General features: G+C 38.2%; 1 protein-coding gene across 19 annotated transcripts in view; it reads left to right on the forward strand.

Annotated features, from left to right (window-relative positions):
* NCAM1 (neural cell adhesion molecule 1) overlaps nt 1-12076 on the forward strand; it is a 297913-nt gene that overhangs the window by 12027 nt on the left and 273810 nt on the right. The gene's annotated exons all lie outside the window — the stretch shown is intronic.

A 12076-nucleotide genomic window follows, 5' to 3' on the forward strand; every position in this document is an offset into this window, starting at 1 on the left:
CTTTCTGTTTGGATAGGGTTAATATTAAACCTGTCAATTCACCATAATGGTAGAGCCATAAAATTTAGTGTACTTAAATAATGGTTGCTGCTAAAGATCATATTGGTGACACTTCATTAATCTGGAAGTCATTTGTCTGGCAACCTTAAATCTTTGGAACATGAAGCATGAAGAATAAGGGAAAAAATGAAGAGGTGAGGGAAAGATGCCTCTGATTAGTCAAAATAGATAACCCAAAGTCCGTGCATTTAATTGTATGCACTTGACTGATAGGGAAGCCCTTTAGCCTTTTTTTTTTTTTCCCCCAGAAAGAGTACATATATTCTTAATTAATTTCCTGGCTTCTACCACATTTAGAAGGGCTCTTAGGCAAAAGAGAGTCTTAGGCAGATCAGAATCAAGGAAATATGACTACTAGGTACAGGTACACTGATAGTAAGATGTAATAACTCGAATGGACAGAAAAATTATGAAAAGCAGATTCAAGAACACAAAAAAAACACATCAGTCTTAGCCATTTAATATTCAATTGAAAAGAAAGCTCTATATATCACAAAATGCCAAGGGATTGTCTATAACACAGTGCAGCATAAATAATGGGTGTTCATAATTAAACCTCATTTGGAAGAGCCAACCATGGCCCATTCAAGCAACAGGTGACACTTATATGGATTAGTTTATGGAGCATGTGTCTTTTGTGTTCAGCTCTGTGCTAGGTACTGAAGGAGGTATGATTTCAAGAAGTTTCCATATAGTTGTAAACATGAAACAAACATAAATGTAGATACCATGGTCTTCACCAATGGTAAATTGGAACGAAAGAGGTAATATAAATAGTGTTACTCATATGGAAAATTCAATCATGAGACATTCTAATCCCCAAGGATTTAGGACAAAGGAGATTTCATGTTTCATTCTTATAGAGTGACCTTGTTAAATATAGCTTCTCAGCTTGGTTTGAATTCTATAGCTATTTAATTACCATTAAGAGAAGTTGTGTCAGCCAGTTTCTCTCTTCTCTACTTATAGTAGGTATATATTGAGGTTAAAGATCCTAACTATTCAAGCAATTGGAATTCATTGGTTGTCATTCCTCCCTTTCTTAAATTTAATTTTTTTCTTAAAATTTAAATTACATTTTAAATTTTAAATGTCATGTCCACATTGTTTAAAAAGTTAAATCATTTTATAAAACTTGAAACACAAAACATTAGTCCCCTGCCCCAACTCTTACTACCGCTTCTTACCCCTCCCTCTCCATCCCACCTCTGATTTTGACTCCCCTGACGTAACCACTTTCTACTCATTTAGTTGTTTCTATATTTTTTTAATCTCCATATTTATACTCTCTTACTTTTTCAGTTTTAGGTATTATTTATTGATGTTTTCCTCTTACACACTCCCCACCCCTTTATTTCCTTTACCCTGACCTCCCAATATAATTTTTCTGTTTTTGATTTAAACAATATTTAATGTTTACATTACTATGACCATGTAAATATCATTCACAGCTGAGCCTTGAGCAATTATATGATTTTATTTTCTTTCTTATATCTTTCTGTCTTTCCTGAAGTTTATGATGGCATCAGTTTTCCTTTGCATGGTTTTCTATATACTTATCACTAATTCATTGTCCAGTTCTCAGACGGATGTGTAAATTCCCTCTCACATTGTTCAAACATGGCTATTTTCTTTCATCTCCAGGGAACATATATCCTAGACCTTACTCTCATTCTTCAATCTTGACTGTTGATTTTCTAGGCTTGCAGCAGTTAATTTATATTTGCCCAGTATACAATTCTCTAGATTGGAAATTGTCTCCAAGAATTTTGAAGGTGTTGCTCCACATTTTCTAGCTTTCACTGTTGGATTTGTGAAGTCTAGTGCCTTCTGATTTCTGATATTTTGTATGAAAGTTGTTTATTTCTCCTCTAGAAGATCTTAGGATCTTCCCTTTGTCTACAGTATTCTGAAATTTCACAATGCTATGCCTTGTTGTAGGTCTGTTTTTATTTATGGGGGTAGATTCTCAGTGGGCCATTTTGGTGTGGAAATTCATGTTTTTCTGTGCTGCGAAATGTTCCTACATTATTTATCTGATATTTCAGACCTCTGTTTTCTCCTTTTTCTGGAGCTCTTATTCAGAAGTTAGATTGCTCTATTTTTTTTAATTTTTTTTTTTGGTCTTCTCTCTCCTATCATTCATTTCTTTGTTCCTCCAGCCCTCCACCGTTTACTTTCTGGGAGGTTTTGTCAGCTTCTTGCCCATTTTATATTGAATTTTCTATTTTGCTAACATTTTTAATATCTAAGAGTTCTGTTTTATTGTCTGAGCATCTTTTATATCTCTTGAGTATCTTAGAAAAATTTTCTTGCTTGCTGTATTCTCTCTTTATCCTCTGAATTCCCCTTTATTGTCTGTTTTATTTCTCCTCTTGTGTTTCATATTGTTCGATTTCATTTCTTAAATTATAATGATCCTTAGCTGTCTATTAGTAATTGGGAGTGAGACACTGAAAAGCTGTGGGGAATCTCTGGGTGGGTGGGCTTCACTGAGGCTGATCCATTGGGTGGGGGACGTCCACATCCACTCAGTACCTACATTTTCTCTTGAGCTGGTCAGTTTAAGACAGTCCAGTATTTTGCAGCCTGTGGGGTGTAAGTCTAACTATTGTCTTACTCTGAGCTGAATGGTTTGGGAGTATTTCATCTACTAGTTGAGATTTCACTGAATCTCTTTTCAGTGAGGCATTTCTGCCCTCAACAATGTCTGGCATCCCCAAGAGCAGATTCCCTGGGATTTAACCTCTCCAGCTAATAAAAATTCAATCTCTTGCTGGAGTGAAGAAGAATTCAGGATGGGAGTAGAGATACATGGCCCCCACCCTCCTGTGGCTTACAGTTGGGTGCATGTGTGTTCAGTGGGAGTTAGTGGTATGAGAGGGAGCGGTGGCATGAGAAGGGTTGTTAGCTTTCATTTTAAAGGAGACTGTGAGAACCCTCTGATGGCCCGTCTCTCTCTGGGTTCATAATTGCTCTAAGCCAGAACACACACTTGAAATCTTTCATCTCACATGTTTTAGTATGGAGATTTAAAGAAGCTTGCAGAATTCCTAAAGGAAAAGGCAAACATGCCAGGGGTGCATCAGAAGCAAAGACCTAAGAGTGTGCATCTTAACTTCAAGGGAATTGACAACTCAGGGAGTTAGGGCCAGTTGTGAAGAACCTATTCTGTGTTGAAGAATCTTTTCACCACTAAGAAGTCCTCAAAAGATTCCAGGGTGGGTGGCCTGAGATTCCACATTTCTTGGATATAAAGACAGGGCTTGGCAGGGATGCTGTGATCCAAAATAAGAGCAGTTTCATGAACACATTTGCAAATGGCTGTGTCCCAGCCTTGTTGGGTAGCAGGAACATTTATTAGAAACATTCACTTAATCCAGTATTTATGGAATAACTCCAGTGTTCCATGTAGTTGGGTTGCAAGTTGGAGATACAAGATGAATGCTTTCAGTAGCTTTGTAAAAAAAAATTGTAGGTCACTTTCTAAATTGTTTTTGGTTACATTTATAATAGTTATTCCTTTGGAATGAGACCAAAAACAACCTTGAAATATCAGAAAAAGATAACTAAGAGTTGTTTATTCCTTTCTCTGATTTTCCCCTTTTGTGTGTGTAAGTTAAAGTTATGCGTGACATGTTTAAAATTTAAAATTTTCATTAAAGAAAGCCATCTGTCATAATGAAGCAAAAAAGAGACATCGTGTGGTATTCTTTGAAGATAAGAGATTGAAAATGAGTCTGTTAACTGCCCTAGATTACAATTTGAGGTCATTTTGAGCTAAATTGGCTTTGGAATCAGAATTTAAATTATTGGTCAGACTCAATTAAGATAACTGGTCATGCAGGCAGCTCATTCCCCTTCCTCCCCTCTCATAAAAAGAATATTTCTATTGTTTATAAATACTTCTTCACAGCTAAGTTAGATACAGGGATTTTTTTTTTAGAAGATAAACATTTTGCACATTAATTGATTTGGGTATCTAAGTGTAATTTTGTGTCTAAATAAGAAACCCAAATAATCATTTATTATTTGGTTTTCTAGAGATATTCACGACAAACCCTTTTGAAGTCCCTGGGAGGTAAATCAATACATTATTCTGTGTTATATTTCTGCTGCCCTGTGCAATATGAAGAGAATAGCTATCACAAAGTCAGACAGTTAAATTACTTTATTTAAATACAATAACAATAAATGTATAGTGGGGGACATTTCAGAAAACATAAATTATAAATATGGGTAATCATTTCAACAATTTATGTATGCATTTCTAAATACTAAAGTTTTTGTTTGTGGTAAGTGAGTTTAAAATTACATTCTTTTAGTGAACTCAGCGTGAGAGATTTAAAATGACGAGTTCCCTCATTAATTTAGTCTTCACTTTCATCTATTTTACTTATTTAGGGACTAGAACAAATATATCAGTTCTTTTTCTCTTTTGTTACGAATTTCTTCCTTTAGAATTTAAAAGCTGTTACAAAAGAAAACAATGTAAGCCTACAGTGAATGTGGCGGCATTACATTTGGGGCTGGTTATGTATCTCATGCTGTCTGGAGAACCCAGGTGTGTAAGTGACTTGCACTGGTTGGACACTAGAACTTCACAGGGAAACAAAAATATCTTGAATGATTTACCGATGTCCCTGAAATGATGGCGGTAATTTTCCGGGGGGCAGAAACTGATGGTACGCAGATGTCATGATCAGCTCCTCATTGGCAGACAGTCCTATGTCCTGGGACCAGGAGCAGCTGGCAAGAAGATGGGTTTGGTGTAAGCCATAATCACTGTTGACTTATATCTGTTCTCGAAATATTTTCACTGAAATTAAATTTGAAGTTGTCTCATCCATATGTGACATCTTATCTTAAAGATGTTTTATCGCTATAGAGGATTTCTTTAAGAAGAACATAAAAATCAAATTTACATTTTAATGTTTAATACGTGGATTAAAAAATTCGTATCTAGAGCAAAATGTTTAAGTCGGTGATTTTTTGTTTGTTTGTTTAGAACATTAGATGGAAATGTCGGGCAGTTGTATGATTAGAACCTCTTCATGGGACTTTGTGGGTGGAGATGGGCAAAAACAAGAATAATGTGACAAGCGAGGTGTTTATTAACGTCCTATCCAGTAGCTTTACATTTTCTTGGAAATTTTGGTAAAAAAAATCACCAAGGAAACGTGTGATTGGAAATGCTTCTTAAATTCTTTTATTGAGATTCAGTGTCATACGGACATCATTTGTAGTGCAAAGATTCCATTCTTTGTAGCATTACTTTACTGAACAGATTTCCCTCAATTTTCTATCAAAACACAACCTTATGTTGAATTTAACAATAATTTGGAAAAGTCACAAGGTTTATAAAGGTGCATGTAAGCTGGAGGGAGTACCATAACAATGTAATTTCTTAGTCTTATTTTGGAATTTATAGTAAATTTTAAGAGTTACAAGCTTTCTAAAGGCACATGCCAGACAGATCATTCAGTATTAAAAATGAAGTGTAGTTTCTTAAAAAGAAAGTAGAGCTTGAACCTTGCTTCATACAAGTTGAGTTTCCTAGATTTGGGAAAAAATTAACATATTAGAATTGATAGTTGACCATAGCTTTAAATATGATACAAAGGGTTTAAAAATCTAACTTGTCATTGTTTACAAAATATTGGCAATCTGGAGCTAAAGCGCTTGGTGTTATTGTGTAATCTTCTGTTTAAAAATAAACAGTGGAAATAATTGTAGAAACCTCTGGGTTTAGAAAAGCTTGTTGGTGGTTCTTCACATCCTACTAAAAAAGCAGGCTGTCTTTGCATATTAATCACTCTGTGAAAGGAAGCTTGCCTTATTTGCATTGTGCATGCACTAAGAAGTCCAATAGTGCGCCTGAGAAAAAATGGGGGGATTGTAATTGTTGTTCTCAAAAGGGTTTTTATTCCATTCAAGTGGAAAAGCTGAATGCTGGAGAATTAGTGCAGTGTTTTGTGGAAGAAGAGTCCCTTTTGGCTACTGCATTTCATGTGGTGCAATCCCAGTGAGTCAGGATCCTGATTGCTGGGGTGAAGAAGTGGTTCCTCTGCCCAGGACGCAGACCCTGTTCCTGTAGAGATCTATAATCTTGTAAGCACCTCTGCTTGTTTTGCATCCAAAAGAGTTAAATTGCAATTCTGGCGACACATGCAGTGTTGGAAATCTCAGGATAATTAAATAGGAACCAAAAAAATCTGAATTTTAGTAGTTTGTGTCTTAGGGTTAGGGTGGGGATACACGATACACAACTAAGTAAATGATGTAGTAGCATTTTTTTTTTTTTTTGAGAAAGTATGTGATTTAGTTAACACCTTGCAGGTAGAATTTGCCCCCCAAATTGGTTTTAGATGATATATTTGAAATTACCTTAATATCATGGTACCTTTTTTTTGCTTCATTGTATTTTAAGACTCATTGGTTGAATATGAACCTTGAGGATAAACAGCAGAAATGTTCTTAATGTTATTGAGGCTTTCTTTTCATAAGATCTCACAGGATGAGAGAGCTCCTTTTAACACGTTTCTCTTCTGACATGGTGGAACACATGTTCGCCAAGCCTTTTTCTGATCCTGTAATTCGAGGCACTTCTCTAGCTGGCACCAGCCCTGTGAACCAGTATAGTCTCCAGACCTCAACATGCACATTAGTTAGTTTGGAGGTGTGTTACTTTGTACTGATCTATATCCTTTCCATGTTTCTAGCTTCTTTCAGGCATTTCTGCACAGTATATGGCATTCGAAGTTAGACCTTGAATTTTACAAGGGACAGAATGTTTCATTATCTGTGTACACGTGTTTTGACAAAACGACTATGTGTCATCATGGAGACAACGCCTATTGTTCTAAATGATTTTGTGAGATATTGGAAGGTAGTTAATTGATTTAAAAGGTTGTCCACAGATTTTACTAAAAACCGCTTGGCTGATGTATATTTGACTATCGATGTAACTACTTTTTGTTGTCCTCTTTCATATTGTATGGATTTGGTTGTTTGATGGTTGAACACAGATCCTCTGGTTGACACCATTTATATTTTATTTGAATTGCTTTATGAAATATTCATGTATAGAAAATTGTGTTTAATTTGGGCTTATGCAGAGTATTCCATAGACTTTAAGTGTGTATTTGGGTTGCTGTTCTAAAGAATAGAAGTAGCCAAGATGTAGTTTGAAAAAGTAGGACCACAGAAGTTAGACTGATAGAAGAAAAACACATATACACGCCATGGTTTCTACCACTCAAAAAAGACCCTAAATAGATTTCATAGTGAATTTTCTTTGAAAATAAATATATTAATGATATGCTTCTCCGTAATTTTTGTTGTAGACATAATTTTTAGGGTTTATAGTTAATAATTTAAATTTGAACCCTTTAATAAAATATGAAATGCATTACACATTTATAGGATTGCATAGACTTCATAAGTATGAAAAATTATTTACCAACAAAAACAACTGGTATCAAGAACTGCATGATCATCTCAATAAAGGTAGAAAAGCATTTGATAAAATGCAATACTCATTCATGATAAAAACACTCAATAAACTAGGAATAGGGAGGACTTCCTCAATCTGGCAAAGGGTATCTGTGAAAAACCCAGAGGTAGGAGTTAGACTTCACAAGTTGGCCAAAAAGCACAGGAAAAGATGCTGGACATCATTACCTCTCAGGGAAATGTAAATCAAAACCACAATGAGATACCACTTCACATTCGCTACAGTGGCTATCATCAAAAGGACAGATAGTAACAAGTGTTACCAATGATGTGGGAAAATTGGAACCCTCATTTGCCGCTGGTAGGAATGGAAAATGGTTCAGCTCCTTTGGAAAACAGGCTGGCAGATCTTAAACAGAGTTACAGTACACACCAGCAATTTTCATTCCTTCAAGTGTGAAAACACACATCTGTATAAGAACTTGCACATGAATGTTCACAGCAGCATTAAGAATAGTCAGAATAACAGAACCAACCCAAATGTCCGTTAACTGATGAATGGATAAACAAAATGTGGTATATCCATACAATGCAATATTATTGAGAAATGAAAAGGATGGACTACCAATATGTGCCACAACATGGACGAACCTTGAAAACATTGGAAGTGAGAAAAGCCAGTCACAAAAGATCACATATTGCGGGACTCCATCTACATAAAAATGTGCAGAATAGGAAAATCCATAGAGACAGGAAACAGATTGGTATCTACCTAGGGTCAGGGGATTGGAGGGAGATGGGAAATGACTGCTAATAGGTAAGGGGTTTCTTTTTGGGGTGATGAAATGTATAAAAATAGATTGCGGTGATGGTTGCATAACTGAACATCTACTAGAAATCATTGGACTGTATACTTAAAATGCATTATTTGTATGGTATGTGAATTGTATTTTGATAAAGCTGATATATACACATACATACACACACATGTACACGCAGAGCTGTTATATCCTGTCTTTTGGAAAGAAATAAGCAAACCATAGATTTTTTTTTTTTCCGGTGGACTCTATGAAAGCCAAAGTGAAATTACCAAAGACTTAAACTATGTCATTTAATTAAAATTAATTGTAATTATTTTGGTAGGTGGAACAGAAGAGGATGTCAAATACAACCTGTGACACTAACACCAACTACCACCCAACACATTTGTTGATGATGTGCCATGAGATCCATGCCTAACAGCCACGGGATCTCATGGCATATCATCAACAAATGCACTTTATTCTTTCATAAGCTTTTAGTTGCCTAACTAGGATGGAACTAGTTATTTTTCAAAGAAATAGACCCTCTTAAAGATAGTTGCCTGAAAGAAAGGGGTTGTTATGGGGAAGGTCATATGGAAGGCTTCTGGGGGGCTGACAGTATTCTAGTTCTTGAATTAGGAGGTGGGTCGTTGGCTTTTCTCATATTAATTCATTAAGCCACGTAGTTCATGTTATGCACTATTCTGTATGTGTTATATTTTGTAATAAAAAGGTTTAAATTAGATGTAATCCCTCTCCTTGAGATGTTCGCAAAGGAAATGTTGAATATGGTATTTCGTAGTGTTTTAGTGATTAAAAGCACATTTTTACACTAGAATTTTTTACATTAAATAGTTGAAACTTCCTTTGGATAACCCACTATAGTCTGTTTGACCTTGAAGTTTTGTTTTCAGACTTTCTTGAGCTTTTATACAGTGTAGGCTTGGTTGATGGCAGGGTGTGTGAGCCAAGAGCAGCCAAAGTGGATTTTATCCTTTTGGACAATTTAGAATGGTGATAATTTTTGCCCTCCTGGTGCATAGCGGGTGCCGTGGGAGACCAGAGGGGCTTGAGCAGTGTCTTCCAGGAAGAGTATATAAAAGAGAAAGAAAGGGCAGCGTTGGAATGTACAGAGGCATAGCCATCAGTAAATCACACGGGTTCTCCATGGTCAGAGCACAGGAGAGGAGGGAGCGGAGTTAGGAACGGGAGACGGGGGCCAGACCGCGGTCGGTCTTAACATCTGGGCTAAGGCTGGAGTGATTCTCAAGGGAGAGAGTTCAGCAGGGGGGATGGGCAAGCAACACATCAGCATCTTCAGGTAAGTGTGAGATTTTTATATTTATCAAAAGCGGCATAGGAGTTTCTCAGTAGGCTAGTATGACCCAGTAATTCTACAACTAGGCATATACCCAAAAGAGTTGAAAATAGGAACTCAAACAAATACACGTATGCCAGTGTTCATAGCATCCAACATTCCTATTATTCGCAATCGCCTAAAGGTGGAAACAACCCAAGTGTCCATCAGCAGATGAATGGATAAACAAAACGTGGTATGCACGTGCAGCAGAATACTAGCCATAAAAATAGAGATGAAGTTCTGGTGCGGGCTACAACATGGTGAACTTCGAAAACATTATGCTAAGTGAGGCAAGTCAGACACAAAAGGACAAATACCCTATGATTCCACTCACATGACATTTCTAGAATAGGCAAATGCATAAAGACAGACAGTAGTCCCTGTCCTTGACAGCAGATTGAAGAAGCTGGGGGTAGAGGGAGTTATTGCCTAATGGGTAAAGAACTTCTTTTGGAGGTGATGAAAACATTTTGGAAATAGATAGTGGTGATGGTTGCACAACACTGAATATAATTAATGCCACTGAATCATACACTTGAAATGGTTGAAACAGCAAGTTTTATGTTATATATTTATCGCAATCAAAAAAAAAAAAAAAAAAAAGGAAAGAAAAAGAAAGGAAGGAAAGGGGCACGTGCTAGTGAAAGCAGCCCTGGGAAGTCCTTGGAGGAGTTTCAGCCAGGGGGGCCGGTGACTAGTATGTGGCGCAGCAGAGACCCTGGAAGCTGGAAGGAAGGTGGGGAGAGCCAGGAAGAGCAAGCAGAGCAGACAAGGTTCTGTGGGGGGAAGAGGACTGGAGGGGGGCGGGGAGGACTGGAACAGGGTGGGAGGGGGCTGGAAGCCGTGCAGCCAGTGTGCCTGGGGGTGTGTGTCAGGAGTGTTAGGGTGAGTGAACAGTGTTGGGTTATGTATTGTATCCCCCAGGCAAGGAGGTGGGATTTAAGTAAAGGAGAGATAGCATGATTCATTTCTTTTTTTTTTTTTTTAAAGATTTTATTTATTTATTTGAGAGAGAGAATGAGAGAGAGAGAGCACATGAGAGGGGGGAGGGTCAGAGGGAGAAGCAGACTCCCTGCTGAGCAGGGAGCCCGATGTGGGACTTGATCCCGGGACTCCAGGATCATGACCTGACCCGAAGGCAGTCGCTTAACCCACTGAGCCACCAGGTGCCCCATGATTCATTTCTTTAAGTACTCATCTATACTGCAAACCTATTTTATGGAAAAGATAAACACAAAATAAACAATAAGGAAGCCACTATGATAAATAACTATCATAGTCTCCTTGGCGGAAATATATTGTCCTCTTCTATTCACATCCATCTTCTTTCATTTGTTCATTCATTCAGTCATCATCCAACAAATATGAGTGCTTATTCTATTCAAGATGTTCTGCTGTAAGAGCAAAATAATTTCAGTGGCTACCATTTGCTGTGCACTCCCTTAAGCAGCAGACTCACTCTTTACGTGTATTTTCCCATCAACCATTTCCAGGGCCATATGTGAAGGAAGTAATATTACCCCTTTCACAGATCAGGAAGCCTGCTCGCTGTGTCAGTGAATGGACACCTTCCATTCATCTTCTACACCCTGTCTACACCAATCCTCCATAGCTAGACACACTCCTCTTACTTCCTGTAACATACTCATCAACAATTCTTGGTAATTCTGCCTCCATAATATCTCTGTAGGCTGTATATTTACCTCTATCCCCACTGCCTCTGTCTGACTGGTTATGTCCCATCCTGTCTCCTGGGGACCAGAGACTCACTCTCCCAGCTCATTTCCCAGTTTTCAGTGTTGCCTCCTCTGATGGGAGCCACATCTGGACTCTGAGCACTACCCCACCCTCCCACCCCCCAATCTCAACCGATGATCTTTCCTCTTGTTTGACAGGGAGAGGTACTCAGACGAGAATTCTCTCCCTAGCACACCTGTCCCGACACCATCTTTGCCTTCCTTGGGCTGTGACTCTGGTTTTGTACAAGGCTGACCCCGTGTACCCAGTTCCTGGGTCACACCCCCTTCCACCTCCTTAGAGAGTTCATTCACCCTGCCAACTGTTCCCTCTCCTGGCTCCTCTTCACTGTCATCTGAACATGGTCAAGTCTTCCCCAACCTAAGAATACCCTCCCTTGCCGCTTGGCCTCTTCAGGCTACTATCTGGTCTCTGACCTCACCACGGTCAGGCTTCAAGCCCCACCCCACTAAGACTGTTCTTGCCAGAGTCACCCATTACCTTCTCAAGCTGAATCCAAGAGAGGTGCTTCTCAGTCCTTGACTTACTCGACTTCGACTTCACTGCCTTGACCCAGCTTGGGCCTGCCTTTGGCTTCCACAGCCCCATGTACTTCTGACTTCCTCTGCCCATCTCTTAAACATTGGTGCTCTCCAGGGCT

This window comes from Phoca vitulina, unplaced genomic scaffold (assembly GCF_004348235.1).
Source record: "Phoca vitulina isolate PV1807 unplaced genomic scaffold, GSC_HSeal_1.0 scaffold38, whole genome shotgun sequence".
Classification (NCBI taxonomy): domain Eukaryota; kingdom Metazoa; phylum Chordata; class Mammalia; order Carnivora; family Phocidae; genus Phoca; species Phoca vitulina.